General features: G+C 38.8%; 2 pseudogenes; one reads left to right on the forward strand and one right to left on the reverse strand.

Moving 5' to 3' along the window:
• Positions 1-2,363: 2,363 nt before the first annotated feature.
• Positions 2,364-15,813, reverse strand: LOC132017847 (DLA class II histocompatibility antigen, DR-1 beta chain-like; annotated as a pseudogene).
• On the forward strand, positions 10,895-11,701 carry LOC132018483 (large ribosomal subunit protein eL8-like; annotated as a pseudogene).
• Positions 15,814-27,161: the final 11,348 nt, after the last annotated feature.

Raw genomic sequence — 27,161 nt, forward strand, 5'->3', positions numbered from 1 at the left:
CCATATCTTCACTATTATAAATAATGTTGCAATAAACAGGGGGATGCAAGTATATTTTCAAGTTAGTGATTTAATTTGCTTTGGTTAAGTACCCAGAAGTGGAATTGCTGGATCAAAGGTCTTTTTAAAATATTTATGAGGAAATTCCACACTGTTTTCCACAGGGGCTCCAGTAACTTACATTCACACCAACAGTGCACAAGGTTTCATTTTCTTCACATCCATGCCAACAACCCCTGTTATTTCTGTTCTTTTTGATAAAAGCCACTCAACAAGTGTGAAGTGATATCTCTTGTGGATTTGATTTGCTTTTTCCTGATGATTAATGATGTTGAGCATCTCTGCTTGTGCCTGTTGGCCATCTGTTGTCTTCTTTGGGAAAGCGTCTATTCAGACACTTTGCCCAATTTTTAATTAGATTGGGTTTTTTGTTTTGCTGTTGTTTGGTTTTGTTCTGTTGCTATTAAGTTGAGTAAGTTGGTTCTTTATGTATTTTGGATATTAACCCATCACCAGATATATGATTTGTAAATATTTTCTCCCCATTTCATAGGTTACCTTTTCATTTAATTGATAGTTTCTTTTGCTGTGCAAAAGCTTTTTAATGTAATTCAACATTTCAGTTTTATTTGTGGTCTTTGCCTTTGGTGTCTAACCAAAAATATCATCACCAGGATGGATGTCGGGGAGCTGACTGCTTATGTTTTCTTCCAGGAGTTATATGGTTACAGGTCTCACATTTAAATCTTTAATCTATTTGGGTTGCTTGAAATGCTCTATTTTAAACTAAACCTCAACTCTTCAATCTAATTCTGGACTCTGTTGTACTGGCATATTTAATCAATAAGAAATCAATTCCTATAAGATTGCCTATCAAAATTTATATATATATATATATATATATAACAGGTTTTAGCATTTTATCAAACTTAACACACATTAATTGTCCTTGGAAATATTCTGAGAAATATATTTTTCCTTATAAAATTAAGTATCAGCATGTTAAGTTCTAAGAACAAATAAATAATCCTCTTGCTTAGCTGTTGTCTTTAATTGTAATTGGGTTTATAGCTGCCATGTAATACTCCACATTTAAAAAAAAACCCTCACAACCTTGAATTGATGTTGCCCCTCAACAATTAGCATCTTTCATGGGGAGATAACAAAAAATACTAACACTCTAATAGTACCAGATACTACAGTATCCTCATCTAAAATTGTTCTCTTCTACCCCCTCTAACATTTCTTTCTTCCTAAACAAGATTATGTGCTCACATCTTTCCAGTCCATCTATCCTGCCTCCAGGTGAGGCAGGCCCAACCCACAAAGGGTGGAGCATGGTTTGTCAGAAAATACCACAGTCATCCCATGGTCCTCCTAATGTGTGGGGAAGTACATCTACTGGGAATACTTGAAGATGTTTAGTTCCCTCTTATAAATGCATATGAGGAGAAACAGTTCCTTTTCCTACCTTTGGAAATTGTAAGAGAAAATGAATCCTGAAGCTTCTCCAGGCAGGCAGCCTACTACCATTTCCAGAACACTGATGTGTGGTGTTATGATAGAGAAATGAGATACAAAGTCCCACCATCACTGGCGACATCACTGGCCTGATGACTTGACCAGTTCTGGAGATGAGCTACACTGGGTCTGTCTGCCATGTGAGACAAGAGTTAAAGAAAAATAAACCAAATTAGATTGATTTTTCTCCACTAGCAACAGAAAGCATCTCCACTGAAATATTCCTGCCATGCATTTTAATCCTACATTATAACGTCAGACCGCAGATCTAAGATAAATAAGACAACTCACGTCTTCGTCTTAGAGAACACAACAAAAGTAACATTGCAACCCTGGGATCAAACAGGGTTTGATAAGATCATATAAATGTTGAGTACATGACAGTTACCTTATTAAACTCCCACAGGATGATAAACTGCTTCACATCAATAATGCATGATAGAACTAAAATATACATAAAATAAACTTTGAATTGGCTTGATAAATTACAGTTGTCTCTAATAGTGGAGAAATCGTGTTGAAATCACTATGACCATGAACTTCTGAATCTACTGCCTGCTCTTTAGATTTGATTTATATTTCAAAGTGACTCTTCAGACAGAATATGACAGCAGAACTCATTATCTCCTTAAGCAATTTAAGGTCATTTGTCTGAAACCTTTCCAACTCTTATCTCATTGAAGTCTGAGGAATTTAGAGCTATATACTCACTTACAATTACAGTTACACAGTGTTCTAAGAACCAAAAATATTTGGTTTAATTTCCTGTTTGTTTCCCACCATATATATTTTTTTAATATTTTATTTATTTATTTGACAGACAGAGATCACAAGTAGGCAGAGAGGCAGGCAGAGAGAGAGAGGGGAGAAAGCAGGCTCCCCGCCGAACAGAGAGCCCAATGCGGGGCTCGATCCCACAACCCTGGGACCATGACCTGAGCCAAAGGCAGAGGCTTTAACCCACCGAGCCACCCAGGCGCCCCCCCACCATATGCTTTTTGTCATGTTTGTTTCATCAATACAGTTTTGTTTTTCTATATATTGTCTTTTTAAACTTTTTATTTAAAGTTTTTATGACATAAAATATTTGAAGTGTCCTCATATTAAAACTATTAAATAAGATATATTCAGAATAGTACAGCTTTCATCTCTGTTCCCTTCAACCTATTCATACATTTTGACTGAGAGGCGACAATTTTTTTTAAAAATCCTTCCATTGTAGTATGTAGATTAGATAGATGAGAAAGAGATAATGACAGATGGGTGATATAGACAAAATGAGTTGATCTAGGTATATATTCCTATTCTCTTCTTCTATTTTATTAAACAAAATGTTGTTTGCTTTACAAACTTTTCTGTACCCATACAAACACCTTTGAGAGATTATTCTATAGCAGTGTGTTATTTTTTCCTTCCAGCTGCATAACATTTCATTGTTTGTATGGGCATCTGAATATTCATAATTTCCCCCTTTGTTTCCCAGTACTCCTTCTGATCTGCTAAGATATTATCCATCCAGGATATTCCTGTAGACAATAAGAATACACACAGTCTGGAAGGTCAGAATTGTATCTTTCCCCTAGAGTTGTGGCTTTGTCTTGGTGGTCTGAGACTTAGTTATTGGGAAGGCTGCATCCCAAGCCAAAGTGTTAGCATGCCACTAAGTTTATCTGAGAGCCAGAAAAAGATGGAAGGGTAGACAGAGCTCACCATCAGTATAATGAAAGGGGTTTACTCAGGTTAGGATACTTTCTATAAATAATCAGGGAAATTTGTACCTGGCTGGCTCAGTCAGTGGAACATTCAACTTGTGATCTCAAGGTTATGAGTTCATGTTCCATGTTGGGCATGGAACCTACTTTAAAAATAAAATTAAATAAAAATATAAAAAATAAAAAATCAGGGACAAAATGACAAAAGAATGTTATTATAAAAAGTCTAAGGGCATCACCTCTGTAAAAATTATTTGCATTACATTGCAGGAATATTTTTTTGTCCCCTTTCCTTATCCCATCGTGCAAAAGGACTGGTGTGTTTGTGTTTCAGAACATAGACATGTAGGACATCATCATCTTATGGGTCATTAAGGGCTTCCTCCAAACTCCAGAAAATATGTCTAATTACAGAACTTGTAAAGCTCAAGAATAAATGGGAATGAAACAAGGATACTTTCAAGATCCCCATATCTGAGCAAAATTCTGGGATATAAATAAAAACCATTATTTTATTGTGGTGGAATCCTCCCTTTGTCTTTTTTTTTTTTATACCTCTTTTCTTTGAAACTATTTGAAACAGATTATTTTAACCCCATGTTTATTTGAGAAAAGCTTATGAAGATACATGAGAAGAAGTTCAGTTCCCGTGCAGGGAAGCAGGAAAGGCGATGCAGAAGGGGACCAGAGAGAATGCAGAGGAGGTACTGAAGTCACACTGGGGCTTCCAGGTCAAGGAAGGGGCAGACAGAGCCACAGGGAGAACAAGTGCTGCAAGGTCACTGAAGCCGGGCCAACCAGATCTGAGAAAGCACTGTAACTGTGGAGGAGTGAGAGCTGGAAGTCTTTCACTCTTAGAAGAAGCTGGGAAGGAAGGTTCTTCCTGGAGTGTCACCATCTCCACGTCAGCTCAGGAGACCTGCAGAGACAGAGCAGAGTGTTATTTCCAGACCCACCTCTCCAAGCAGCTCCTTCTCCCTTTCCCAGGGCCTTGAATTAAAGCCCTGCAGTAAGAAGAGCATATTCTTAGGTCTTCTTGATCTGAAGCTATTTCACAGCACAGGACTTTTACTAAATGGAGAAAGGAAGCTTCAGGGTAAACTGCCCAATCAGAAGTCAGATCCAAAGTCTTTCTCATTTTTTCTGTCTTTCACCATTACCACTTGTTCTGGAATAACCAAATCTATCACTAAAGAGGATGACAGAGCATTACCTGTTGGCTGAAGTCCAGAGTGTCCTGGGAAAGAGAAGAGAAGACATATACTTAACATATAAGAAGGTAAATCTGTCCCTACACACAAGGTCCCAGCCCCAGACCCGCCTCCTTAGATTTCTCTAAATCTAATCACAACCGACATGACATGATGCCAGAGTGGAGAAAAAAGTGAGAGATGTGACCCACGAAGCTTCCGTCACACAAATACAGTGGGATTTCACTAGCTTTAGTGCCTCTTCCTCCATTTGGCCCAGGATCCCAAACCAAGATTCCCACGCTTGTTAACCTCTCTCTTATCTCTACAGGCCATAATCTCTTATACTAAAACCCAGTAACCATGGGCTGTTGCTTTCTAGATTTCTAAGAAATCTGAAGTCGAATTGGGAAAGAAACGCTTCATACAGGGTCACTGGTACACAGAGACCTTATTTGATCAAAGCTGTATTTCTCCCCCACAGGGTCTCTGTGGAGACTCATCAACAGGTGCCTTACCCTTTTGATTCCTGAAGTAGATGAACAGCCCCACCACGAGGAAGAGCAGACCCAGAACAAAGCCTCCAGTTCCACTCAGAATCTTGCTCTGTGCAGACCCAGACTGTGCCCCTGAGAGAAGAAACAGTTTTAGTGATTTTTATCCCAACTCTAACATCTCCGATAGAGACTCTGAGATTGAGAACTCTGAGAATGAGGAAGACAGACTGCCTTGAAGAAATCGAATAATTTTCAATTTCTGGAAAAGAAATTTAAAAATCATATTGCACAAATGCAATGTTTAGTCGCTGAACTTTTTAAATATCACAGCTCTGACAAATCCACTACTTCAGGGATGCCTGGGTGGCTCAGTTGGTTAAGCGGCTGCCTTCAGCTCAGGTCATGATCCCAGCATCCTGGGATCGAGTCCCACATTGGGCTCCTTGCTCAGCAGGGAGCCTGCTTCTCCCTCTGCCTCTGCCTGCCATTCTGTCTGCCTGTGCTCGCTCGCTCTCTCGCTCACTCTCTCTCTCTGACAAATAAATAAATAAAATCTTTTTAAAAAAATCCACTACTTCAGCATCAAAGGATGAGAAGCCTGGATGGAGTCTACAGAGCTCAACAGATTGTGCAGAGCAACACAGCTAAGGAAAGGCAGAGTCAAGATTGGATTCCCCTCAAGTCAGGAAGGTTCCTACATTATGGAGGATGTGCCTCTTCTGAGACCACAATCAACAACTCAGAGCAACAGCGCTTGAAGCACAAGCCCAACCCGAACCAGGGGACTGGTGCCCAGTGTGAAGAGGGAACCATGACCTGTGAGCCATGGAAAATGTCAAAACATGGACAACCTCTGTTCTGCCAGCCAGGCATAACTGCCTCACCAGGGAATACAGGATCTATACAAATGATCACAGGATATCTAGAAACTATCAGAGGATTTCTACCACAGGATATCACTCAGCAACCCCCAGTGATCTGTGCTGAAGAGAAGAGATCATGGAACAAATGAAAACATGGTGTAAGGAGAGAAAACCCTGACACTCAGGAAAAGGAAAGTCCCCTCCTTAGTGGGTGAGGAACTTAGGAGATCAGAAAGCTTCTCACTCCATTCCACAGTGACAGGGCTCATCAAACTGGGGTGCTCCACTTGCAGGTATAGACCTCTCCACTCTGAGGAACTGTCTCCAGCATCACTAGGGTCTGGAAGGTCCAGTCTCCATTACAGATCAGGCCTGTGGACGCGACCCCAGACTCCTTTTCCTGGCCATTCCGGAACCACCCAACTTTAATGTGGCCTGGATAGAAACCATTCACAGAGCAGACCAGGAGGTTGTGGTGCTTCAGGGGCTGGGTCTTCACAGGATACACAGTCACTATAGGCTCCACTAGAAGAGAAGAGGTAGAGGGACTCAGTGAGGATGACAGACTCAGTCTCCCATGTTGGCTACCTCCGGTCTCTGGTCCTTGGCTGAGTCTCAAGCAGGCTTTCCTAAAGCTGACCATGTAGCCCAATTAAACCAGTATCGTGAACCTTGAGTTTAATCCTGACAGCATGGGTCCATTTGATTTGAAAGCTATTGGGTAAATTTGTGGGTTTATTTTTCATGGTATGAAGCCGTTAATCCTTGTAGAAGTGTTTCCAAGTTTTGTAAGGCATAAAGTGTCTTAAAAACACAATTTCTGAAGCAGGCTGACTGAGTTCAAATCCAGACTCTGCTACATTACTTATTCATCCTGGGAGAATTTTGACATTCTTCTGTGCCCCAGCTTTCTAAGATATCAAGGGGAATAGTGATATCAACTTAGCTGTTAGAGTTATGTGAAGATTAATGTACCGAAGGATGTAAAACGGTAACTGGAATTTAGCCTTCAGTATGTGTTAGCTACTTATTATCTTTGTTTTGTTGCTCTAAGCAGGGTGGATAAATTGGGGAACAGCTTGAGGTAGATGGGGAAAGAGAGTGTGAAATCCTGGGAATGCTACATTCACACCTTGGAACAATCCAGACATAGTTCTACCCTGGGAAGCAGGAAAGACAGAGCTGGTTCTCTAGCTCTGGGAGTTGAGTCCAAGAATAGCAAGAGTCCTAAAAGAGGAAAAAGAGCAAGGAAACTCACTTATTTTAAAAAAATTCTCATAATTCCACCAGCTGATCAGTCCTTCTTTTTTGCAGTATAAAAATATCTATTATTAGAATTGTTATCATTTTATAATTTTCTCCTTTTTACAACTAACATTTGAGTTCAGGGCAGGATCTGAGACTCACTAACAGGTATCCTTAGTGCCCAAGACCATCCCTGACATTATAGCCTGAATAAATATAATTTCTGTTTTGGTAAAAGGAGAAATACATGAAAAGCTTTTTATACCATAAAATGGTAGATTCAAGATTGAGGAGAAACCACTGCTAAAAATTTTGCAGTATATTTCCTAAAATAAAAATGTTTCCATCCCTAGCAGGAGAAGTCATAAACAGAACCAAAATACAAACCACAAACTAGGGAAAATGCTGGATCAAATGTCAGCAAATGTTAATAATCTTATTTATAGAGCATGTATATAATCACTGAGAAAAACACCAAAACCCCAAGATAATAGACAGTAGATAATTTTTTAAATGGTAAAAATCATTAGCCAAATAATATATGAAAATAATGTTCAATAATCTTAGAAATCAAAGGAATAGAGATTAAAAATTAACAAGATAAATTCTCAACTGAGCATGTGGCAGTATTGAAAAAGGTCTAGCAAAGGGGAATGTGAGGTGAATTGTTACAACTATATCAAAAAATCGTATGCAACTCCTTAAATACTTTCATCATTATATAAACAGCAGTATCAATATGTTTTGTAACAAAAATGTAATTAAAAATGCAGTTTCAAAATCACAAATAAATAAGGGTCTCAGAGGTCTCTTGGACCCATTAAAAATTAGTCTGACACTTTTTCTCAATGAAATGGCCCCACACACAGACAGGCACACTTACTTCAGGGGTTCAGAATTAAGAAGGGTGAGTGGCAAGAACAGAGGGTGACTGGCCTCCTCACATTCTCCCTAATCTTTTAATCCTCCTCTCCCTTCCCCTAAACCTTCACCCTAACCAGGACACCCTCCACTTCCCTCCCCAGGACTCCACCACCTGCCTAGTGTTCCCTCCACCTGCAGCTCCTGAGCTCCCCTCACCTCTCCCTCGGGGGCCACCAAGGATGTCAGATGTCCCCTGCTGCATCCTCCCCTCACACCCACTCTCCCAGCCCATCCCCACATCCAGGCCCACAGCCCAGCTCACACTCATTCTCTGCCCCCCCCCCGCCCCCCCGCTTCAGAGCACACCCCTCACACACTGTCCGCACAACCACACAGGGACACAACCATACAATCACAACCACACACTCTGCACAGTGACACAAACAGACCACAATGTCCCTGACAGGGCACTCTCACAGGGATCCTTCTAACCTGTACTTGCTCAAGACCCTGTGCGCTCACCCCCAGACGAGTCTGTCTCAGTATCCGTCTGTCTGTCTGTCTGTCTGTCTGTCTCTCTCTCTCTCTCACACACACACACACACACCCCTACCTTCCCCCATCTCCGTCCCTGCCGCGCTCACCTCGCCGCTGCACCGTGAAGCTCTCACCCACCTCGTAGTTGTGCCTGCAGTATGTGTCCACTGAGGCCCGCGCATCCTCCAGAAAGTCCTTCTGGCTGTTCCAGGACTGAGCACTGGGCCGCCCCAGCTCGATCACCGGCCGGAACTCCCCCACGTCGCTGTCGAAGCGCACGAACTCCTCGCCGTTATAGAAGTGTCTCTCCAGGAGCCGCACCCGCTCCGTCCCGTTGGTGAAGTAGCATTCCGACGTCGTCAGGTACAGGAAATGTGCTGTGGGGACAGAGACGATCCGGTCACCCGCGGGCTCCCGGAAAACGCTGACGGCGGCTCCCTCGCTGGCTCCCCCGGCGCCCCCAACCACCAGCACACACCGCCCGTCTTCCCTCTGCGGGCGGCGGGAGAGGCGGCCACTGGGTCCCGGGCTCGGCGGCGGACCCCCAGCCTGAATAGCCCCGGCATTTGCCTCTCACCACCTTCTCCTGGACGCCTGCCGCTGACAGAGACCCGCCTCCCTCCTCGCCTCCCACAGCCCTTTCCCCCGCCTTAAACCCCCACCTGCTTCTCCCCTCTCCCACCTCAACACTTGGTACAAGCTCAGGCCCCTGCCGCCCCTGCGAATCCAGAGAAGGAAACAGAAGCGTCTCCTCCACTCCTGGAGCTGAAAATGCAGGGAAAGTGACGCACAAAACTCAGCCAGGCCAGACTTTGTGCGGGGTGAGAAACGTCACAGGAAACGTGTGCAGTTCTAGAGCCGAGAATAATTGGATGATCTCCGTTACCTTAGAGTGCCAGAGAGGTGGTCTCAAGGGTGACATTCCAGATGTGACATGAAAGATTAAGCAGATGTGAGCTGGAGGGTGTGTGTGTGTGTTTGGGGAAGAGGAAGCCACATTTCAGGTCAAGGTCATGTAACTGCAAAAGCTTGAAAGAATTGAGAAACTTCCTTAAGAAACCAGAGAAAACAGTTCACTGAAGCAGACAGTGAGAGGAAGGAGAAAGACCTTTAGAGATACCACATGCAGTGGATTCTAAAAGCCTATGGGTGCTGGTAGTATTTGACTTGTATACTGAATTCAAAGGCATATGAGTGAGGAATTTTGAGGTTAAAACCATGGTTGTAATATAGTTCCTCCATTTTTACTCACATTTCCAAATTCAGAAGTCTTAGAAAATGAGATTGCATTAAAAATTTTGATGCAGAATCCATTTGGCAAATCTAGTCTGGTGAGGTAAATGGTCAAGTATGTCAAAGCTCTAATTAGTCAATCGGTCACATGTGCTCCTGAAAGTTTCAATATATGTAAACATACACACATCATAATATATGTATGCAAATATATACATATACATACACACACATATGCATAGATGTATGTATATATGGATATGTCTGTTTCACGTTTAATCAAACTAAGAAAAAAATTTTTTAAGATTTTATTTATTTATTTGACAAAGATCACAAGTAGGCAGAGAGGCAAGAAGAGAGAGGGGGAAGCAGTTTTCCTGTTGAGGTGGGGCTCAATCCCGAGACTCTGGGATCATGACCTGAGCCGAAGCCCACTGAGCCACCCAGGTGCCCCAAGAAACATTTTTTATTCAAGTCTGATTAACATGAAACATTTAAAAATAGGAGATAAATACCTCTGCATTTAAAAAGGAGACCAAAAAAAAAAAAAAAAAAAACCAGGAGCATTTGACATTATCAATATAATAGAATGTAGGGTTACTACAACATTTTGATATATTTTACTGAAAAATACTTGTGGCAGCCACAATTCATGTCTTATAAAGGCACGTTGTTGAAAGTTAACAGAGATGGTGATCGTCCAGAAATCACAGAATATTGAAAAACATTGTATAAAGCAAAAAGTAAAAAAAAGATCTTGGCTTCAATGGTCTCTACAAGAAATTGATGAAGGTATACAACTTTATACTTTATTATTTCCTTATTTAAACAAACTAAAACCACAAAGACATGAATTGGAAGGTGAGTGTGTGTATAAAGTGTGAGTCTACAGTTTTGAGAAGCAGCACAGTATAAATCAGTATTTTCAACCTCAGCACTGTTAACATTTTGGGGTTCTGTTCATTTGTGTGAAATGATACCCCATATATTTTCCAACTATAATGGTACAAAACTAAAAATCAACAGTAAAACAAGCTGGAAAATCTACAATGTAAATGTTAAATATTTATATGTAAATATTAAACAACACACTACTGCACCAGCAAAGGGCCAAATAGGAAATCAAATGGCAAATCAAAATATGTCTCAAGACAAAAGAAAAAGAAAACACAACTGAAATGTATGCTGTAAATTCCTGTATTAAGAGAAAAAATTCAGCTCTCTCCACCAAGATGCTGAAAGGAAAGGAGGCTGAGGGATGGCTCTGGACTCTGGTCAAGAAGCAGGAAGCCAAGAAGGTGGTCAATCCCTTGTCTGAGAAAAGACCCAAGAATTTTGGCAATGGACAGGAAGATATCCAGCCCAAAAGGGACCTCACCCACGTTGTCAAATATCTTGGCTACTCCTGCTGCAGCAGCAAAGGGTTATTCTATATAAATGTCTAGAAGTACCTCTCATGATTAGCCAGTCCCTAAGCCTTTGACAGCCACACAGCTACTCAATGGCTTAAGCTGGCCCACAGGTTCAGACCAGAGGCAAAGCAAGAGAAGGAGAAATTGTTGGCTTGGCTGAGATGAAAGCTGCTAGTAAAGGGATGTCCCCCTAAGAGGCCAACTGTCTTTTGATCTAGGTTCATCCTATCACCACCTTGGTGGAAAACAAGAAGGTTTAGCTGGTAGTGATTTCATATGACATGGATCCCATTGAGCTGGATGTCTTCCTGCCTGCCCCGTATCCTAATATGGGAATTCCCCCACATAATCAAGGGGAAGGCCAGGCTGGGGTGTCTGGTCCACGGGAAGATCTGCACCATAGTCGCCTTCATACAAGTTAATTCAGAAGACAAATGAGCTCTTCTTAAACAGTTGGAGGCTATCAAGAGAAATTACAATGACAGATGTGGTGAGATCGTCTGTCTCTGAGACAATGTCCTGGGTCTAAAGTCGGTGGTTCGCATTGCCAAGTTGGAAAAGGCAAAGCCTAAAGAACTGACCACCAAACTGGCCAAAGTGTGCACTATTGAATTTTCTGTATATTAAAGCAATAAAGAGTTCTCTTTCAGCCAGTGTCAAGGGAAAAAAAAGAAAAAAGGGAAAAAAAAGTTCAAACAAACACATGACACCTGAGGGAACTAGAAAAAGAAACTTGGGGGAAATTCAGTAGAGGGAGGAAATAACAAGAAAAATCAGAAATAAAATAGAGACCAGAAGACACAATAACATAACATTGAAAGTAATGACCCAGTTTTCAATCAATAAATAAATAACTGAAATTAGCAATTCTTAAACTACATTAAGAAAAAAACAAAAACAAAAACAAAAGACAGAAGACTCAAAACCCAAAATGAGAAATGGGGAGGAGAAAACAATACAATTGATAACCACAGCTGTTGACATTTTGGACAAGATAATTGTTGTGGGAAGGCTGTTCTGTGCATTTTAGGATGTCTATCAGCATCTCTAGCCTCTTCCCACTAGATGTCAGATGCAACCCCAGTTTTGAAAACCAGAAAATGGCTCCAGACATTGCTCTTATACCTCAGGGGTAGAGGGTGCTGGTAAAAATGTCCCTGGGTAAGAACCTCTGTTAGACTACCTGAAATATATGTGATGAAAAAGCTTCTTTTGTTTGAGAAAGCTGAGTATTGCATTGAAAAATTTGCCAATATCATATCTGACAAAAAAAAAAAACCTTATCCTGTGGATGAATTGTGCTGAAAATAGCTCAGCACTGGCACCAGATTCCTAAGAAACATTCATAGCGCTTAATAAGAGATTATCAAAAGATACTAAGAATTCTAACCAAAAAATTACTGTTCTTGGTTGTGCTAAGCCTTCAGGCTCACCCAAAACAAAGTGAACAGTGACTGGAAAGACTAAAATTCAGGATGTCTGAAAGATGTAATGATTATCCCTGTGCCTTATTTTCAAACCAAAAAATATGTATAACCAGATATATATTTCCTGACTGACTCAGTCACCACTTTGGATCAGTGACATGTTCCTGACAGCCAAGCTGGACTGTGAGAAGCCTGTAGTGTCACTGTCCTTGGGTAATTGTTCCACATGATGCTCCTCTGAGCTTCTTGTAAAAACTAAGGCTTTTGGCTTTGAATTTGCCACAGTATGACGTCTGTGTTGAAATATTATGACCGAAGAATTTTTGTCTCATCAAGAGCAGGTATCGTTTTTAAATTCCATTCTTGTTACAGTTTACTGAGAGAAGCCTACAAATCTACAGCTTTCTGAAAGAATCAGTTACTAGTGCCTGTTATGAAGATAAAAATTAATAAAACAACTTTAACAAGTGTTTGGCACAGCCTTTGGGCTGTGTTCATGTTTGCATAAACTAGCAGATAAACATTTTGAAAACTAGTATGTCATTAGTTAAAGAAAATCATATCAAACTTCAATATAAGCTAAAGTTAATCAGATAAAAATCTAAATTAAAAAAAAAAAAAAAAAGCACCAACAATGAGGTCATGGTGGGCATTCCCCTAGTGATAGAAACGTGCTAGTGGCAACCCGGAGAGCACTCCTCAGCTTACTCCCCACACTCCTTCTGTCCCTCCAACTCAGCAAACATCTTCCCACACTTTGGTCTTTATCCTATTCTCTCTCCCCAGAACACCTGTCCCTCAGATCCTACACATGACCAGTTTCTTCTCATCAGCATGTGCCAGCTAAATGTCACTTTCTCAGGGAGAGCTCCCCAGCCACTAGAACTGAGGTCAGGTGAATCCAAATCTCTGTCACAATACTCTGCACTGTTGTGTTTATACTGCACTTACTGCTCTCTGAAATTTCTTTGTTAAATGTTTATTGGGCTTTCTACACTGTTGTTAGGTAAGTTTTTAATGACTTTGATAGTAGTGGACATTTTTTCATTGAGGTATAATTAGCATACTGTGTTATATTAGTTTCCATTGTACAGCATAATGGTTCCACCATCCTGTACATGCTCAAGCTCATCACAGAAAGTGTGCTCTTCGACCTCTGTCATCCATTTACCCATCCCCCACTCTCTCTATTCTGGCAACCACTGGCTTGTTCTCTGTATTTAAAAGTCTGACTTTTTGTTCGTCTCTTTTTTTGTTGTTGATTTGCTTTGTTTTTTAACTTCACATTTAGTGAAATCTTTTGGTATTTGTCTTTCGGTGTCTGACTTACTTCACTGAGCATTATACCCTCCAGGTCCATCCACGTTCTTGCAAATGGCAAGATCTCATTTTTATGGCTGAGGAATATTCTACTGTGTATATATACCACATCTTCTTTATCCATTCATCTATTGATGAACACTAGGTTTGCACTGTATACAAATGCTGCAATATATAGGAGGGTGCATGTATCTTTTAAATTAGTGTTTTATTTACTTTGGGTAAATATCCAGCAGTGGGATTACTGGATCTTATGTGACTCTATATTTAATTTTTTGATGAAGTTCCATACAGTTTTCCATAGTTGCTACACAAATTTGTTTTCCCACCAAAGCCATTAGGCTTCTTTTTTTCTACATCTTTGCCAATACTTAGTATTTCTTATCTTTTGATTCTAGCCATAGGACTTTTCTATCTTATCCAAACAGTATTCTCAGATCCTCAAACAGAGCCCAGAAATAATACTAATAAAAGTATTTATAGTTTAAATGAATAAACCCAGGGTTCTGGGACTTGGATCATTGTAGAGATCCTGGAAAGCAAGAAGGGGCTCAAGCTCCAACACTCTTTTTCTCTGATAACACATTAAATCCCTTCTGCATCCTCTGAGAAATTCAGACAAATTTTCTCTCTTTGTTGTTGTTGTTGTTGTTGTTGTTGTTATTGGAAGAAATATTCACAGGTAAGGGAAAGATGATTTTACGATGGAAAATGTCATTAAGTTTCAATTCATCTAATGGATCTATTGTAGTGCTAAAGTTTTATGCAAACATTGGTGATTCTCTGTAATGGTGATGACCTAGAAGGAAAAGAAGAGGGCTAATTAGCCTTCCCCAAACTGGCTAACTGCAGAAAACAGAGGCCATGATGAATTAGTCCATGATTTGAGGACCAAGACCCAAGGAAGCCAATGAGTTCTCTAGACATTTAGCCCGATAAGATGGATGTAAACAACCTTCACACACTCTGTACCCTGCTCAGTGTGTTTAGTTTGAAACATATGAAATTCTTGATATTTGAATATTTTTGACCAGAAATTTGTAAGACCAGAATTTCATAAAACTTATACTACTTGAAGACCTTCTGTGGGTCAGAGAAAGGAGACATGGGGGAGAAACCAGTACTACAGAAAGGTTCAAAATAAATTCATAATAAACACTATACCCTGTGAGGTTTTCAGAATATGCCTTAATTTCTTTAAGGCATCAAAGAACTCCCCATAATGCTCCTTATCTACAGCATTATTTCAAGTAATAAGGATCTCTGCTTCAGCTCCAGGTTGCTTTCTATGGGAGAAATAGAAAACAAATCCTAACTTCTGTCAGAAAACCTACAATATAGGAATATAGGTTTTATAAACATTGGAGTTCAGGAGGAAGAAGAGGAAATAATGAAGGAGACCTCTTGATACATCCTCTCTTCTCAGGGAGAGACACCTGCATCACTGATCCTGTTGAGGATATCACACAGGTTCTTCTAGAAGAGACCTTTCTAAGTCCTTTCTATACCCTAGAGATTTCCCCTTTACCAAGTATAACTCAACATAATAAAGAAAACAACTCAACAAAAAATTATAATGAAATCATTATTCCCACAGACCTTGAGGAAATGGAATGTAAGCCTGGAGATGTTTCACTGGAGAAGAGTTGAGACTGAATGATGGATATATATGGAGATTCCTTACCCTCTCTTGTAGAAAGAAAAGGCATAGAAGTTCCTTTTGTTGAGAAAAGAAATGAAAAGCCAAATGATAAAGATCAGTGGACACTGAAGGAAATTTTACAACTTTCTAAGGGATACAGTCTGAACACAGTGACAGAATTAACTCCCTTCCTTTCCTCATCCCCTAATAGCTCACCACCCCAGGTGTGCACTTACATGGGTTTCCCTGGCCCAAGCCATGGGAGGGCTCAGCACCATCAGTATCACTGTCAGAGCTGCCATCAAGAAGCCTCTAGGGAATCACAGACATGCCATGATGGAAAATACAGAGGACAGGGTTCGTGGAGGCAGGCAAATCTAAATCAATGAGGACCAACTAGCACCATCCTCCATGCACATCCCTAATAATACTAACCAAAGAACTCATGTCTGTGTTCTTGGATTGGATAATCTACAAGTTGAGAACCAATCAGCATCAGATCTGAACAGCATCATTAGTTGTTGATCAGAGATTCAGTATGAAGATCCTCTTTCGTAACAGATTGTCTTCATTTGAACTGTTTTAACTTGAGTACTATTTGCTTGTGAAACATTTTATAACCTGTATGGTGAGGCAGCTCCATATTGGGCATGATGTGCACACATCTCTGAGACTTTTGGGACAAATGTATGTCTGAGCATGTTTAGGAGCTGAGGGAGTGGAGGGAAGATGATTATAAATTAATCTGGTCCTTACTACATCACAACTTGTTGTTGTAGATTTGAAGGAATTCCTTTTCCTCTCACCACTGAAATGAAGGCTCTGTGATCTTACAGCTATTTTAATACTGAACAATGCTGTCATTCTATGGACAGCTCAGGCAGCAGCATCTCCTGGTAACTGATGATAGGCTAGAAATGCAGCTGTTGATTGGAGAAGATAGTCTGCATAGTCTTATAACTAGAGATGCCTTTGATAAAGTAAAGGGACTTGGAATTTAATTTAATTTAAATTTTATTAAATTTAGAATATAATTACCTTAACCTGAATGAAAAGGTTTTCTGGATTTGGCACCTAAATCTAGTGGCATCTCCAGAATACACATAGAGAAAGGGACTTAGGGGCGCCTGAGTGGCTCAGTGGGCTAAAGCCTCTGCATTCAGCTGAGGTCATGATCCCAGGGTCCTGGGATCGAGCCCCGCATCAGACTCTCTGCTCAACAGGGAGACTGCTTCCTCCCTCTATGCCTACCTCTCTGTCTACTTTTGATCTCTCTCTGTCAAATAAATAAATAAAATCTTTAAAAAAGAGAGAGAGAGAAAGGGACTTAGAAGACATGATCTATGTGGATGGATGGTCTTGAAAATTCCTTTGCGTAACACTTAACCTAAAAATGTGATAGATCCAACTGTCAAAATCAAAACATTCACAGAGCTGAGAGATTGATTAAGGATGCAAAGTCAGCCTTGGAACAACCACTCTGCTTTAGAATAATTCATATTTTATGTGAAATGGTGTTCAATCACTTACTTCTGGTACCCTGATTTCCTTATTTTATTCAAAAAATAGCTCTTTATTATTCATCTTCTCCTACTTTATCCAAAGAGGAAATATGAGAAAACTTGGCTAATGAATATATCAAGGGGTCCAGGAAAGACACACTGTAGTAAAACTATGAGTTACATCCTTTCATGTAACCATATAATTTTAAACAGATAATCCCACTTTTAGATAATTATTACACATTATATTAATATGATTACAATATCTCAGGTTCAGAATAGATCTTAAAGCACAACTATCTAAAGTTCTGTATTAATTCACACCCAAGCCTTGCTGATAAGCAGCCTTTCTTATATGCCTTAATATTTCTATTAAGAGAGTACTCACCGTGCTGCAATGAAATGACTAAAATTTATTGGGCAATTCTTGAGTATTTGAGTTTGTACCTAGGATTACACAAGGGATTTTATATATCCTAATTTTATTTAATTCTCACATTATCTCTGTGATTTGAGTACCCTTTTCATTCCTACCAATGCAGGGAATGAAATGAGGGATGGAAGTTAAACAACTTCGGCAAGGATTAAAGGTGAGTAGATGATGCCCTCCTGGCTGAGCCAAGTTATATGGAAGTCCAAACTCCAGAAGGTTAGTCCTTACATTGCACCTCACATTCAGTTTCTGAGGAAAATAATGCCCTTATCATGGAATTGTTTTTAGAACCTTATGCATAAACATGCATACCAGTGGAACTACTTTTAAGATATGATAGCATTTTACATAATTTGTGACATCTACTGTGTACAAATTCTAGATCCTCTAGAAGATTCCTTTCATCACCATCCTCAATTTCATCTGGAAATGAAAAAATTTGTATTTATCTTATGTAATGGCTCCCACAGTTCCCGTACAAGTCTCCTTCCTCTTAAAAATAACAGTGGTTCCAAATTCCTAAATCCAAAATATGTTCTCAATATTTATCTTACATTTCTTAACATAAAGCAGTACATGTTTGAACATTTCAGAATAGCACAAACATAGTATCTCACGTTGGAAAAACAATATCATCAAAGCCATCTATGAAAAACCCACCGCAAATATCATTCTCAATGTAGAAAAACTGAAAGCTTTTCCGCTAAGGTCAGGAACACGGTAGGGATGTCCATTATCACCACTGCTATTCAACATAGTACTATAAGTCCTAGCCTCAGCAACCAGACAACAAAAGGAAATTAAAGGCATCCAAATCGGCAAAGAAGAAGTGAAACTCTCACTCTTCGCAGATGATATGATACTATATGTGGAAAACCCAAAAGACTCCACTCCAAAACTGCTAGAACTTATACAGGAATTCAGTAAAGTGTCAGGATATAAAATCAATGCACAGAAATCAGTTGCATTTCTCTACACCAACAACAAGACAGAAGAAAGAGAAATTAAGGAGTCAATCCCATTTACAATTGCACCCCAAAACATAAGATACCTAGGAATAAACCTAACCAAAGAGGCACAGAATCTATACTCAGAAAACTATAAAGTACTCATGAAAGAAATTGAGAAAGACACAAAGAAATAGAAAAATGTTCCATGCTCCTGAATTGGAAGAATAAATATTGTGAAAATGTCTATGCTACCTAAAGCAATCTACACATTTAATGCAATTCCTATCAAAGTACCATCCATCTTTTTCAAAGAAATGGAATAAATAATTCTCAAATTTATATGGAACCAGAAAAGACCTCGAATAGCCAAAGGGATATTGAAAAAGAAATCCAAAGTTGGTGGCTTCACAATTCCGGACTTCAAGCTCTATTACAAAGCTGTCATCATAAAAAAATTTAAACAAGCAAAAAAAAAGAAAAAAAGAAAAAGAAAGAAAAGAACTCTGGTAATAAAGATCTGGGTTTAAAAATCAAAAAAAAAAAAAAAAAAACCTCCTTTGGGGAATAAAAAAAAAAAAAGATATGGTATGTATATACTTGGTGGTATACACATACACACACATATAGATATATTTACATATATTCCATTATATATCACACTATATATATCTATATACATATAGATATATATACATACACATGCATACACATAATGGAATAGACTCAACCATAATAAAGAATGTAAAGAATGAACTCTGGCCATTTGCAACAACATGGATGAAGCTAGAGAGTATTAGGCTCTGTAAAATAAGTCAGTCAGAGAAAGACAGATACCATATGATTTCATTAATATGTGGAATTTAAGAAACTAAGCAAATGATCATAGGTGAAAAAAGAGAGGGACAAACAAAATAACAGACTCTTAACTACAGAGAATAAACTGATGGTTACTGGAGAAAACCTAGTTGGGTGGATGGGCTAAATACGTGGTGGGAATTAAAGAGGGCACTTGTGATGAGCATTGGGTGTTGTATATAAGTGTTGAATCAATAAACTCTACACCTGAAACTAATATTACACTCTATGTTAGCTAACTAGAATTTAAATAAAATTTTTTTAAGGTAGCAGATGAAAGAAAAAATGTTTGGGAGAAAATACTGATAAACACAATAAAGCCAAAGATAATAGAATTACTGTGCATACCTTACCTTTAGGTCTGAAGTTTTGTGGGACTGATTAAAAGAAGAAAATACAATGGATCGTGAACTTTCTTGTATCTTATCAAGAAAAACACATTAGTTATCCAATACATACCTTATATGTTTTCAATTAAAATTTTCATGGGTCTTTATTATGGTCACAATGAATGGTATGGAAATGTTGAAGGGCCATACAACTGTTTTGGAGAAGTGATAGAAACATTTCACAATGGGCATATCTTTTATTAGCCCATGACAAAAGATTAGCATATGACATGAAAATGTAATTCAGTGAAGACATGAGATAGCATATTCTATTTTCCCAAGTCTGTGATGAAGAGATAACTTTTTTCTATAAGGATAACATTTATTAAGGTATTCTATTACTTTTAACATTATGTTACATGGGTATTGTCATACAATTTAATGAGATCCAAAACTAAACCTTTCAGTAAAATATAAATCTTGAAGCATATCTGTAATTGGGTTCCATGTCTTTGATTATCTTATTAGGTGGGTTACATCCCAATTAATACAGTATGTGAACCTTGATTACAATGAAATATCTATAAGTGGGTGAGAAATGAAAAACAAAGCAACATATTTCTCATCTATTTTTCCATATGTGCAACATATTTCTCATCTGTTTTTCCGTATGTGATGGTATTTTTCCTTCAGTTGAACAACAGGTTTAGTGTTATATTTATAATGTTAAAAAGTAATAACCATAGAATTAAATTATATACTCTTATTATCATAGTGAATAAAATCAGTTCAATCTTTTTTTAGGTCAAAAAGAGAGAAATTCATTAAGAAAGAAGGGCTAGGCAGGGAGGAGCAAGATGGTGGAGGAGTAGGAGACCTAAATATCATCAGGTCCCAGGAGTTCAGCTAGATAGTTATCAAACCATTCTGAACACCTACAAACTCTACAGGAGATTGGACAGAAGAAGAGCAACAATTCTACCAACAGAAAATCAACCACTTTCTGGAAGGTAGGACAAGTGGAAAAGTGAATCCGAAATGATAGAAGAGAGACTGCAGGGAAAGGGGTCAGCTCCCAGCAAGCTGTAGAGCAGTGGAGCACAAAATCAAAACATTTGAGTGCACATGTCCCTTTGAATCTCTACATTTGTATCTTTAGGGTAAATACGAGTATTGTGATTGCTGGGTCTCAGTGTAGTTCTATTTTCAACTTTTTGAGGAGCCTCTATACTGTTTTCCAGAGTGGCTGCACCAACTTGCATTCCCACCAACAGTGTAAGAGGGTTCCCCTTTCTCTGCATCCTGGCCAACATCTATCATTCCCTGACTTGTTAATTTTAGCAATTCTGACTGGTATAAGGTGATATCTCATTGTGGTTTTGATTTGTATTTCCCTGAGTGATGTGGAGCACTTTTTCATATATCTCTTGGCCATCTGGATGTCTTCTTTGCAGAACTGTCTGTTAATGTCTTCTGCCCATTTCTTAATTGGATTCTTTGTTCTTTGGGTGTTGAGTTTGATAATTCTTTATAGAATCTTGGGTACTAGCCCTTTTTCTGATATGTCATTTGCATATATCTTCTCCCATTCTGTCAGCTGTCCTTTGGTTTTGTTGACTGTTTCCTTTGCTGTGCAAAAACTTTTGATTTTGATGAACTCCCAATAGTTCATTTTTGCTCTTGCTTCCCTTGCCTTTGGTGATGTTTCCAGGAAGAAGTTGCTGCAGCTGAGGTCAAGGAGGTTGCTGCCTGTGTTCTTCTCAAGGATTTGGAGGGATTCCTGTTTCACATTGAAGTCATTCACCCATTTTGCGTCTATTTTTGCTGTGGTGTGAGGAAATAGTCCAGTTTCCTTCTTCTGCATGTGGCTGTCAAATTATCTAACACCACTTGTTGAAGAGACTGTCTTTTTTCCATTGGAAATTCTATCCTGCTTTGTCAAAGATTAGTTGACCATAGAGTTGAGGGTCCATTTCCGGGGTCTTTATTCTGTTCCATTGATCTATGTATCTGTTTTTGTGCCAGTACTTTACTGTCTTGATGATGGCAGCTTGGAAATAGAGCTTGAAGTCTGGAATTGTGGCGCCACCAACTTTGGATTTCTTTTCCAACATTCCTCTGGTTATTCGAGGTCTTGCCTGGTTCCATATAAATTTTAGGATTATTTGTTCCATTTCTTTGAAAAAAAATGATGGTAATTTGATAGGAATTGCATTAAATATGTAGATTGCTTTAGGTAGCATAGACATTTTCACAATATTGCTGTTCCAATCCATGAGCATAGAACATTTTTTTCCATTTCTTTGTGTCTTCCTCAATTTCTTTCATGAGTACTTTATAGTTTTTGAGTATAGATTCTTTGCCTCTTTGGTTAGGTTTATTCCTAGGTTTATTTCTAGGTATCTTATGGTGCAAATGTAAATGGGATCGACTCCTTAATTTCTCTTTCTTCTGTCTTATTGATATATAGAGATACAACTGATTTCTATGCATTGTGTTTATATCCTGCCACTTTACTGAATTCCTCAATGAGTTCTAGCAGTTTTGGGGTGTTATACATAAAGGGCATTTGGGGTATTATACATAAAGGACCATATCATCTGCAAAGAGTGAGAGTTTGAGAGTTTGACTTCTTTTTTGCTGATTTAAGTGTCTTTTATTTCTTTTTGTTGTCTGATTGCTGAGGCTCATCCAAATATTTTTTGATGATAGCTTTAAAATCCTTGGAAGACAATTCTGACACACATGTCATCTCAGCATTGCTGTCTGTTGATTATCTTTTGTTATTAATGTTGAGATTTTTCTGATTTGTGTTATGGTATCTATTTTCTTATTATGTCATGGACATTTTGAACTTCATGTTAAAGGATTCTCTATCTTATTTATATTTGTTTTACCCTGATTTCCTGATACCAGTCCAGGAGAGGAAGTGGGATGTTGCCACCTCATTACTGCCAGATAGGTTTGAAATTCCAGGTTCTCCACCTGGCTCCATTGGTACCCATGTAGGAGGAGTGCCTTGGGACCTCAGGGTGGATATAGAAATTCAGGCTCCCTACTAGCCCTCTGGTTGCACAACCATGACTGGGTAATGAGGGGCACCTTTTCACTGTTCAAACATATCCTTCACTAGCATTAGTATACTAGGAGTGCCTCATTATAGCTAGGTCGGTTGAAAGTCTCAGCTTTCCATCAGGCCTCTTCTTACCAACCCTGGCAGTGAGGAGAGCGTTGTGTCATTACAATCTTGTTTTGCAGAAATTCAGGCCTTCTGTAGAGACTTCCTTAGTGCCATAATGTGAATGTGACCTACTCTCAAAAGACGGTGGTTAGAGAGTTGCGTCCCTAGTAGGTTTCCTCTGACACACTCCCAGTGGGTTTCTGGGGTGCCTCCTTACAGCCAAGCTGGGTAGTAGTCTATGCTCCTCATTAAGCATTTCCTGCTTAGGTCAATCAAGAGACACAGATTTCTCTGTTCATTTGACCAGTGTAGTGTGGTTATTACCTACATGTTCTGCCTTGCTAGGGATGTCCTTCACTCTTCCTTTAGGTAAAGAAAACATGCTTTTTTAAGGGCATTTTGGTCTGTGCTTCTTGGTGTTTCCTGGTTTCCAGTTTCTTTAGCAACCACTCCTGGATATATTTGTTAAAACACACACACACACACACACACACACACACACACACACACACACGGAAATCACCACTCTATTACTGATCAATGCCAAGGTCTGTAGCTAATCTGCCTTCTTTTCTCCACCTTTTCCAGTCTTCTTCTCTTTGTCTTAGCTGTACCAATTGGAGGAATAGGAAGAATTGTATCTAGTTCATCATTCCCTAGAACCAGAAGTCTCTCACCCTAATATTTTAATATCTCTTTGACATATTTGAAAATACTAGGCACCTATCCTGGGGTATTTATGACAGGTTTATTTCATGTAAATTAAATTTGGTAACAAAAAAAGCTAAAAATAGGGGGGCATATAGGAGTAGAGTAGGGGATCCCTAGGCTTCCCTCTATCTAGATAGCTATCAAGTCATCCTAAATACCCCAGGAATTGGCCTGAAGACAGGCAGAACACAGTCCACAACTAAAGGTAGAGAAGAGGTCAGATCTAAGAAGGTAGGAAGTGGAGGGACAAGGCTTGGGAGAGAAAAAGGCTGTGACTGCTGTGCAGGGGAAAGAGCCCCAGTCTCAGAGAAAGTTTAAAGACAGACTAAAACACAAGGGAGCACACAGGGAAAACAAATCCCTATAACAATTGATTTGGCAAGTGAGAGTGCCTGGGGCTCCTGAATTTCTATAACTACTGGGACTTGAAGCCTGGAGTTTTAAAAGTCAGTAGACATGGCTGGGATATAAATCCAAATATATTACCAAAGAAAATCAACAACCCATGAAAAAAAGAAAGAAAGGATCAGAGAAAAACTTCAGAAACAACCGCAAAATAAATAACCAAATGACAATAAAAACATATTTGTCAATAATAACTTTTAATGTAATAGAATAAACGTTCCAATCAAAAGACATAGGGTGTCAGAACAAATAATAAAAAAAAAAAAAGTCTCATTTACATACCACCTACAAGAAACTCGTTTTAGACTTAAAGACACCTGAAGACTGAAAACTGAGAGGATAGAGAAATATCGACCTTGCAATTAGAGTCAGAAGAAAGCAAGAGAAGCAATACTTAAATTGGACAAAATAGAGTTTAAAACAAAGAGTTCAACAAGAGACAAAGATGGACATTATATAATAATAAAATGTACAATCCAACTAGAAGATATATCAATTCTTAACATTTATACACCCAGCACAGAAGCATCCAAATACATAAAACAGTTAATAACAAACATAAAGGAATAATTGATAATAACACAATAATAGTAGGAAGCTTTACCAAACTACTTACACTAATGGACAGAACATCAATGGGAAAATCGTTCAGCAAGAAAGCGATGACCTTGATTGACACACTGGACCAGATGGACTCACCACGTCTATTCAAAACATTTTCTCCCAACACCAGAATACACATTATTTTCAAGGGCCCATGGAGCATTCTCCAGAAGAGGTCACGTATTAGCCCATAAAACAAGCCTCAACAAATTCAAGAAGGTCAAATCATACTATGCATCTTTTCTGACCATAACACTGTGAAATTAGAAATCAGCCATGAGAAAAAATTCAGGAAAGGCCACAAAGACACTGAGATTAAATAACATACTAATTAGCAATAAATGGGCAAACCAGGTAATCAAAGGAGAAATTAAAAAGCACATGGAAATAAATGAAAATGAAATCACAATGGCAAAAAATCCTATGCGATGCAACTTCAGTGCTTCTAAGAGGGAAGTTTATAGCAATACCTATCTACCACAAAAAGCAATAAAAATCTCAAATAAACAACCTAACCTTACACCTCAAAAAGCTGGAATAATAACAACAAAGAAAAACCTAAAACCAGCAGAAGGAAGGAAATATTAAATGTTACAGTAGAGATAAGCACTACAGAATCTAAATAAACAATAGAACAGGTAAATGAACCCAGGAGTTCATTCTTTGAAAAACAAATTGATAAAATTGATAAACCTCTAGCCAGATTTATGAAGAAAAAAAGAGAAAGGACTCAAATAAAATCAGAAATGAAAGAGAAGAAACAATCAACACTGCAGAAATACAAACAATTAGAATATAATACAAAACTACATGCCAACAGGGCGCCTGGGTGGCTCAGTGGGTTAAGCCGCTGCCTTCGGCTCAGGTCATGATCTCGGGGTCCTGGGATCGAGTCCCACATCGGGCTCTCTGCTCAGCAGGAGCCTGCTTCCTCCTCTCTCTCTCTCTCGGCCTGCCTCTCTGCCTACTCGTGATCTCTCTTTGTCAAATAAATAAATAAAATCTTTAAAAATAAAATATACTTTATTGAAAAAAAAACTACATGCCAACAAATTGAAGAATATAGAAGAAATGGATAAATTCACAGAAACATGTGACCTACCAAAACTAGGATAGAAGTAGGTAATAAATTTGAACAGAGGTGATAACCAGCAAAGAAATTGAACTGAAAGAAAGAGAAAGAGAAAGAATGAAAGAAGGAAGGAAGGAAGGAAGTTAACAATGCACAAAAGTTCAGGACAGATGACTTCACAAACACTGAAAAACATTTAAAGAAGAGTTAATGTCTATTCTTCACAAGTTATATATGTTCACAAAATATAAAAGACAGGAAAACTTCCAAATCATTCTATGAGGCCAGTATCACTGTCACACCAAAAAGAGATGAAGACAACACTAAAAAAAAACTACAGGCCAATATCCCTGAAGAGCTTGATGCAAAAATTTTCTACAAAATACTACAAAATACATTTAAAAAAAAGCATTCACCACAATCAAATGGGACCTATTCCTGAGTTGCGAAGTTGGTTGACTACTTGCAAACCAACATGATACATCACTTCAGTAATGGAAAGGATAAGAACCATCTCAAAAGATGTAGGAAAAGCATTTCACAATATCCATTCCCTACAAAAACCCTCATCAAACTAGTTCTAGAAGGAACATACCTCTATATAATAAAGGCCATTTATGAAAATCCACAGCTAACATCATCCTTAATGGGAAAAAACTGGGACCTTTCCCCTAAAGTCAGGACCAAACCAAGGATGTCCACTGTCATCACTTTTGTTTAACATAGAACTGGAAGTCCTAACCACAGCAATCAGACAACAAAAAGAAATAAAGGTATTCAAATGGATAAGGAAGAAGTAAAACTTTCACTATTTATAGATGACATATTACTACATGTAGAAAAAACAAAAGACCCCACCACAGAAGCTGCTAGTAAATTTGAAAGATAAAGTCATTGTATAGAAATCTGCTGCATTTCTATACAGCAATAATGAAGCAGCAGAAAGTTAAAATCAAAGAATCAATTCCATTTGCAGTTGCATCAAAAACAATAAGATACCTAGGAATAAACCTAACCAAAGAGGTAAAAGGCCCATATTCTGAAAGCTCTAAGACACTGAAGAAAACAATTAAAGACAGATCAAAGAAATGGAAAGACATTCCATGCTCATGAATTGGAAGGATAAAAATTGTTAAAATGTCTACACTATCAGGCCCCTGTGTGGCTCTGTCATTAAGCACCTGCCTTCGGCTCTGCTCATGATCCCAGGGTCCTGGGATAGAACCCTGTATCAGGCTCACTGCTCAGCGGGAAACCTGCTTCTCCCACTCCCCCTGTTTGTGTTCCTCTGTCTCTATGTCTCTCTGTGTCGAATAAATAAATTCTTTCTTCAATAATTTCTATACTATTCAAAGCAATCTATACATATTATATGATCCCTAACAAAATACTATGAGCATTTTTCACAGAACTAGAGCAAGCAATTCCTTAAATTTATATGGAACCACTAAATGTCCCAAACTGCCAAAGCAATCTTGAAAAGAGGAAAGCAAAGCTGGGGGGCATCACAATGCCAGACCGCAGGATATATCACAAACTTGTGGTGATCAAAACACTATGGCACTGGCCAAACATCGACACACAGATCAATGAAACAGAACATGCAGAAATACCCAGAAAACTCGGGAATAAATCCACAACTATGTGGCCAGTTAAT

This window comes from Mustela nigripes, chromosome 5, assembly GCF_022355385.1.
Source record: "Mustela nigripes isolate SB6536 chromosome 5, MUSNIG.SB6536, whole genome shotgun sequence".
Taxonomy (NCBI): domain Eukaryota; kingdom Metazoa; phylum Chordata; class Mammalia; order Carnivora; family Mustelidae; genus Mustela; species Mustela nigripes.